This window comes from Tachyglossus aculeatus, chromosome 4, assembly GCF_015852505.1.
Source record: "Tachyglossus aculeatus isolate mTacAcu1 chromosome 4, mTacAcu1.pri, whole genome shotgun sequence".
NCBI lineage: Eukaryota > Metazoa > Chordata > Mammalia > Monotremata > Tachyglossidae > Tachyglossus > Tachyglossus aculeatus.
The window spans coordinates 93,006,150-93,014,556 of NC_052069.1; the positions used below are offsets into that span (position 1 = coordinate 93,006,150).

Here is an 8,407-nt window from a genome sequence, read left to right on the forward strand (position 1 = left end):
ACACAGCAGACAAATGGCTGAGCCAGGATTAGAACCTATGGCCTTCTGACTCCCAGGGCTGTGCTCTATCCACTATGACACTAAGCACTGATCTGTGCACAGATGGTGTGAAGCATCTCTGTGTAGGATGCAGTGTGATAATGCTTTTACCTCTTTACCTGAGACTCTTCAGACCTACGGCAGCCCTCTCCCCCCTTGCACGGTGTGCGAAGGGCTTGTCCGTAGAGGAGAGCTCAATAAAGTAGGATTTCTTCTCCCTTCCCATAAAAAGCTCAAATGAGTCTCTTTACTGTCTTCAAACATACGCTTGAAATTAATTATTCATTGCTTCAGGAATTCAGAGCAACTCTTTTGGAATTGGGTAAACATTATATGACTCCCATTACAGTGACACACCATTTCCTGGAACCCATGGACCAGATTATTGCTGGAGTAAATGGATGTACATCTTCAGTAGTGTTATCTTTGAAAATAAAATCACCCACAAACTACACACACACTCAGCTTTATCAAAAATTTCACTTTTATGCATTAAAGTAGCCCCTTGAGATTTCTAAAAAGTTGTCCAATTTCAATTTCCGTTAATATTTGCAAGATAACATTGTATATTTAATGTTGATATGCTCATGGTAAACTTTCCCCTGTAGATCTGAATTGACAAAGATGGGTGACTGTTAATGAAAATTTTGAAATTCAGCAAATTTTTACTTTTGGTTTTTTCCCCCATCTTAACTTCATAGTACTGTGTTTGAATGTCAGTGTTTCAGTTCTAAAATCCCAAGATTGGTTAATATTATTTGTATTTGCATAGTTTTATATAAGCAACCTAACAGAGAAGCAGTGTGGCCTAGTGGATGGAGCATGGGTCTGGGAATCAAAAGGACCTGAGTTCCAATCCCAGGCTATGCCACTTGTCTGCTGGGTGACTTTGGACAAGTCACTTAACTTCTCTGGGTCTCAGTTGCCTCATTTGTAAAATTGGGATTAAGACTATGAGCTCCGTGTGGGACAGGGACTGTGTCCAACCTGATTAGTTTGTATTTATCCCAGCACTTAGTACAATGCCTGGCATGTAGTAAGCACTTAAATACGATTAAAACAAGAACACAGAAAAAAAACCCTAGTGTCACAGTGCTGTGAATCAAAACCATGAAATTTGGAAAACAGTTGTTCAAAATGATTAGTTACGACAATTTTTGTCCTTTTGTGACTGTGAGTTTGGATTAGCTATCTGTGGGGAAGTTTTCCAGTGCAGAGAATATTTTTATTGCACATTAAAACCAGTGGGAGTAGATCATCATTTTTCTTTAGTGTCTTCCAAACATGCTACATTATGGCTAGTGACATGAGTGACTACATAAAGAAAGGCTCAGCCCTCATTTAACAGAAACAGAAAATATTAGCATGTGTTACCAAGAATTGAGACCCCAGAATAGATATCTATTGATACTTTCTTCTATATTGAAATACATATGACTTCAGAAGCTTCAGGCTTCAAAATCAATTTGATTGGTGAGCTGATGCTTTGTGCAGCTAATTATTCAAGATTTAACCTGATCGTATTCCATCTGGCAAAATGGACATTAAAGTTGAGTTTTGCAGTTGCAGAGACCCAATTATTTTCTACCAAGAAAGCCTGTGGGACATCCTTATCCCTTTTAACTGCTCCGATTATTTTCTGGAACTGTGACTGTACTACATTATAACCCAAAGCTAGATAATTTAGGAATTAGCTCAATTCTTTAAATCAGTCTGATTTGATAAGCAGGAGCAATCATAAGAGTATTTATTTTGTATTTATATAACACCTTTTAACAAGAAACTGCAAAGCATTTTCCAAGAACTCACCTCGTCTATATCTTATCCTTATGCTGGTTAGTAAATCTTCCTCTAAGTTCCTGTTATTCTAAAATGAAATTACTCTTTGCCCCAGTCACTCCTCTTTCTGCCATAAATTTAACTATTATTTCACCTCATTTTATCACATACCCAATTGTAGTTTTAGAACTCTACAGAATGTTTGGACTGTAAACTGTTCTCTACACTCTAAGCTCATTGTGGGCAGGGAATGTGTGTGTTATATAGTCATACTGTACTCTCCCCAGTGCTTAGTACAGTGCTCTTCACACAATAAGCACTCAATAAATACCACTGACTGACATAGTTTTCAAACAAGTCAATATGAACAATGCCCCATCAGCTGATGGGACAGCATGGCTTAGTAGATACAGCACGGGACTGGGAGTTAGAAGGACCTAGGTTCTAATCCTGTCTCTGGCACATGTCTGCTGTGTGACTTTAGGTCAGTCACTTAACTGGTCTGGGCTTGTTACCTTATCTGAAAAATGGGGATTGAGATTGTGAGTCCCACATGGGACAGGGACTGGATCCAACTCAGTTTGCTTGTATCTACCCCAGCAGTTAGTACAGTACCTGGCACTGAGTAAGCACTTAACAAGTACCGCTATTATTATTATTATTATTATTATTATTATTATTATTATTATTATTATTTGATGGGATGGTGATATCACTCCATCAGTGCTCCCTGTTGGCTCTCATGTGAATAGCTGTTAAATTTATCCCATTTACTCCTTATTGATTCATTTTGGTTTTTATCAATCACTCAATGGTATTTATTGATCACTTACTGTGTTAAGAGCACTGTACTAAGCACTTGGGAAAGCACAATAGAGTTGGTAGGCGTGTTCCTGCCCATAAGTTATATCTGTTCTTTCTACTGTGTTCATTCAATTTAGGCCTGCTTGTTACCCCCATTAGATTGTAAACTCCTCAGTGTCAGAGACTAGGTGCTCTAATTTTACTGTATGTTTCTCAGTGGCCAGTACAGTGTTATGAACATAGTAGACACCACTAAAGAAAAGGAATTTTTACTGTTCTACCCTCAATTGTGGGCTATTTTGGACCTGCTGATGTTCATTCTTATTTATATATAAAAACATTCCTGGGATCATTTGACAAATCTGGAAAGTAAATATCATTTGTTGGTGTTGATCTGGCACAGCTGGAGCTCCTCCATTTCTCCACTAAACTTTCTCTAAGCTTATGATTTTCTTATTGCCATTCTGTTTGCATTTATGCAAATGGATGGTATTTATAAATAAGCACAAAAATCATTTCTAAGACAACATCTGCAATCCTACTTGCTGTTAGACACCTGCATTCAATGGGTGGCCACAGAGAACTTCAGAGTCACAATTTGACAATTATTTGAGGGTTTAACACCATTAATTCATTCAATCATATTTATTGAGTGCTTACTTTGTGCAAAGCACTGTACTAAGCACATGGGAGAGTACAATATAACAACAGACACATTCCTGCCACAGCGAGCTCATATTCAATTGGATACATTTAGGTTTTCTGTCTATCCTTAGTTATTTGCTTCATCTTAAAACACCTTTAGTATCTCCATAGCTACAAAAATCCAAGTGGGCAAGTAAGTTAAACCAAATTAAAAGCTTGTCAGCAACAATCTCCAAGAAAAGCTTTAAAACTTTCAGTGCATTTCCTAAGAGAGAGAAATAGTGAACAAATGAAATTGAAGAGAAACTATAAAAATTGTTCACTTTCTTAATTAATTGTTTTCCAAAATAGGCTCTTCACAAGGTGTTATCTCTTTATCAGTGGAAGCCAATTATGTGATGTTCGGGGTTTCTCCCAGTAGCAGCTAGTGTACAGAGAATTGAACGATACAATTTGCATGCCTCCAGCATGCAGCTAAGCAGCATACTGGCTTTAGAACCTTTAAGGGTTCAGCTCTAGTAGTTTCCTGTTGACTCAAGGACCTGTTCATTACTGGAATCAAACTCTAAAGTAATTTGCTCCAAATAAAGGGTATCATCTGCTTGAATCTCTAGCAGGTATACTTTAGGGGAACTTTTTCTGTAACCGTGGCCTAGTAGAAAGAGCACAGACCTCGGAGTAAGAGAACCTGTGTTCTAATGTCAGCTCACCAATTGTCTGCTGTGTGACCTTGAGCAAGTCACTTAACTTTTCTGTGTTTCAATCAATCAATCAATCGTATTTATTGAGCGCTTACTGTGTGCAGAGCACTGTACTAAGCGCTTGGGAAGTACAAGTTGGCAACATATAGAGACAGTCCCTACCCAATAGTGGGCTCACAGTCTAAAAGACTACCTCAGTTACTTCATTTACCTCATCTGTAAAATGGGGATTAAGACTACAAGCTCTATGTAGGACAGGGACCGTATCTGACCCAATTATCGTGTATTTATCCCAGTGTTTCCCCTCTCAGGATGGCACCTGGAGAGTTTCCAGAACTCTACCAGTCTTGGCTACAGAAGGAAGAGTCAAGCAGAGGCAAATCCATTCCATTCCTAGCTTGGTCAACGGCTAGCACATAGAAGGCAATCTGCTACAAGTCAAAACTCACCTGTGCTGGGCAGCAGTGGCATGGGAGAGAGTCGAGGGTGGAGATTCAAGTTTGCTGTGAGGAAGAAGGTAAAGGTAAACCTCTTCCATATTTTTACCAAGAAAACTCTAGGGATATACTACCAGAATGAGTGCAGATGGAGAGTGGGGCGTTCTGGGAGAGGTGTGTCTATGGAGTCGCTATGGGTCAGAGATGATTCAATCGCATAAGACAAGACAAGACCCCGTAGTTTAATTTATTGGAAGGCCAAATGACTCGACTTAGATTAGCATATTTTGGACACATAATCAGGAGGGCTAATTCTCTGGAGAAGACACTAATGCTAGGAAAAGTCCAGGGAAAACTTGGAAGAGGCAGACCAGCAGCCAGATGGATAGAGACCATAACAGTGATAATGGAAGACCAATGAGAAAGATTGAGGATTATGGCAGAGGACAGGATATTCTGGAGAATGTATATCCATGGAGTCACTATGAATCTGAAAGGACTCAATGATGCTTAATAATAATAAAAACCTATTTGAGTCCTACACAAGCCCTAGCATGGATTTGGGCTGTCCCTCCCATGCTCTATCTCCTCCAATTGAATTTTTTTTGGAGTGCTTACTCTGTACAAATAACTGTAATAACCATTTGGTAGAGTACATTAAAGTAAGTGGAAACAAATCTTGCTCTTAGAGAGATTGCAGTCTACACAGGGAGACAGGTTAGTAGAATCAGCTACCAGCTGGGGAACATCTGAGTATGACGATGTGTACAAAAGTGCTGTGGAGATGGTGGATAGGGTGAGTACCGAAGTGCATAGTTGATGCAGTCAGACAGACTTCCTGGAAGATATGAGATTTTAGTAGGTCTTTAAAGATGACGAGGGTAGTGGTCTGTAGACCATGAAGGGGAGGGAATTCTAGGCAGGAGGGAAAGTGTGAGCAAGGAGTCCATGGTAGGATAAATGAGAGCAAGATTCCCTGAGTAGGTTGGTAGCCAGAGCAAAATGTGTGGGCTTGGTTGTAGTGGGAGAAAAGTGGGGATAGTTAGGGGGCAGAGACCTGATTGAGTCAGTCTGGTCACTTATGGACAGCTGTCATTATTTTAGCCAATGCAACTAATCATATTTATTGAGTGATTTCTGTGGCAAAACACTGTACTAAGGGTTTGGGAGGGTACAATATAACAGAGTTGATAGACATTCTCTGCCCACAATGAGATTAAAGCCTAGAAGACTGTAATGCAAGGCTCTACCACCTATATAACTGTTATATTGTATTCTCCCAAACACTTAGTACAGTGCTTTGCCACAGAAATGCCCTCTTTGAAAGGTCACCATGAGCTATGGAAATATGAAGAACACTTTTTCTTTCTCTCGCTCTAGAGAACTAGCTAGAAAGTTAAGAGCAAAATGTAAACTCTGACTCGTGTAAAATGGGGATTAAGACTCTGAGCCCCATGTGGGACAGGAGCTGTGTCTGACCTACCCCAGCACTTAGAATGATGTTTGACACATACCAAGTGTTTAACAAATGCCATAAAAAAACCCACACTAAACTCACTTCAACTCTGGTGCCTACATTTCTGAGAGACAAATAAAACATCTTAAAATGTCAATAAAATTAAAAGAACCAAAGGGAAGCTTCAGGGCATCTTCTAAGTTCTTATGAATTTTCTAGAGAATACCAACTGCTGTGTCTTGCAATTTGAGGCTCAGATACTCATGCTGATAGTGAGTTGACTATGTTTCCTGAAGTTTATGAGAGTCCTTCAGCTGAAAAACATGATTTATTTAGTAGAACATATGTAGTAGATCCAAACTCACTTGTTCTGTGTATTTTTCCTTTGCATTCCCCATCCCTTTTTGGCATTTTAGAGATTAACACCACCAGAGACTATTCTCCACCTTTTTTTCAGGTAATCTGATGGAAATTACTTATGATCACAAAGAATGCCTCCAGGAGGTCAGATCGATGGAAACTCGAGCCCAAGAATCTGTCTCCAATTTGAAAAAACAGCAAATTATGTAACCTGGGAATGGGTTGATTATTTCTCTTAGGAGAGAAGAGTTTAAAAATAGTTGAAAGATAAAAGATTAGCATTAAACTAACTCAATCTTACAGGGTATTTTTGAGAATCCATTATGAAAAGAAACAAACACATATTATGTATGCTCTACTTTAAAGCTTCTGTAAATGAAACCCACAAACCTATTCAATACCAATAATTTCACTGAGATTTTATGAGCATCTGATGAGCAATTGGTCAATAATTATTCCAAGAAACAAGCTTATCAATTCACAAATTTTGAAAGAAATGCAATAATACACTGTAGAAATGAGTATTTCCTCAGCCACTGCATATCCTTCCATCTGCAAAAAAGGATCCGGATGAAAATTGTAAGACTTGCTTTAATGGTGAATGGTGGTAATTAGTCTATCACTCGGTTGCAAACTTTTATTCAAGGAAATCCTTCCTGTGTCTGTTACTTGAATAAATAGTAGCAGCCTCCAAAGGAAAAATTGCCTGTTGCAAAGCTCCAGTGTGGGCAACTTTCTCAGAAAGATGTATTCATCAGCTCCACAAAAGCCAGGAGATCACTCATTAAATTAGAGAGAATGAATGAATGAATAAATGGGTGAATGAGTGGGTTCTGTGGCTTAGGTCCAACTCCATATGCTTTCTGTATAAACTAGGGCTTCTGAAACCCACCACCCAGGATATGCAGGCCAGACTGTAAGCCCGTCTCTAGACTAAGGTTATTGTGGGCAGAGAATGTGACTGTTCATGGTTATATTGTACTCTCCCAAGCACTTAGTACAGTGCTTTGCACACAGTAAGTGCTCAATAAATACGATTGAATGAATGGTGTTATGATCCAGGCCTATTTTTTGAAGATGATATTCCTGTGGAAACCTCCTTTCAAATCTTCATGAACCCCTCTCTAAACACCAGGCAAAATCAGTCCCTCCTCTGAGTCAGTTCTGGGAGCCATAATGTTAGGCGTCAGCCTGGTAGTTAGAGAATATTTCTGGCTTTTCCACACTCCATCCTTATTTCTTATTCCTCTGCTAGGCAGAGTGGCCTCAAGCCAGGCCCCAGGACAGGCAAACTGTCATGGTTAGAGGTGGGGAGGGAGGACTGGAGAGCACTGGGCTTCCCAGCACTCCTGTGCAACTACTGTCAAGCAGGAAGTAATTGCCCAGTTTATTTTGTGGCAAAAACATTCTTCCTGATTCAGCTTCATCTGTTGTTTAAGGTGCTGTAGCCTGCTGAATTGTGATGCTAAGTGCTGGTCTCGTGCTTCCAGAATGAGAACCAACTAGCGTGTAAAATAATGCTAATCTCATTTAATGTCAGGTGAAATCCTTAAAATAATGCTGACCCAACCTTTGTTTTTTGGGGGCCAGGGGTTATGGTATTTAAGTGCTTACTATGTGTCAGGCACTGTACTAGGTGCTGGGGTAGATACAAGTTAAGCAGATTGGACATAGTTCATATCCCACACAGAATGCACAGTCTTAATCCCCATATTGTAGGTGAGGTAACTGGGGCACAGAGAAGTTTAGTGACTTGCCCATGATCACACAGCAGACAAGTGGCAGAGCTCAGGATTAGAACCCAGTTCTTTCTGATTCCCAGGCCCATGCTTTATCCTTTAGGTCACGCTGCAACCCACAATATCCTATACCAAGAGTCCAACGAGGATAGATTGTTCCAACTGTACAACTAGGCTACATTTTTCTGTGGGCTTTCTAGCCATAAATGACCTGTGAGCTTCATGCAGGTAAATGTTAGCTTAAACTCTCGAAGAGTTTGTGGGAAGCATAAGCTTTTGTCCTTCTCTCCCACTCTTCCAGCCCAAAAATTCCATAGTCCAGGCATTCCGGCATCAGATTTTTTCATTTCTATTCAGTTTTTCCTCCATTTGCAAACCTTTCTGGCCCTCTTTTTGGCCCCTGAGAACACCTCGTTCATTCCTAAAGTATAATTTGTTACTAATTAT

The 8,407-nt window shown here is 39.8% G+C and overlaps 1 non-coding gene across 1 annotated transcript; it reads left to right on the top strand.

Annotated features, from left to right (window-relative positions):
- The first annotated feature begins 4,269 nt into the window (after nucleotides 1-4,269).
- On the top strand, nucleotides 4,270-4,407 carry LOC119927490. Its single transcript, XR_005450487.1, has one exon. It is a non-coding gene; the product is annotated as a small nucleolar RNA SNORA7 (small nucleolar RNA).
- The last annotated feature ends 4,000 nt before the right edge of the window (nucleotides 4,408-8,407 follow it).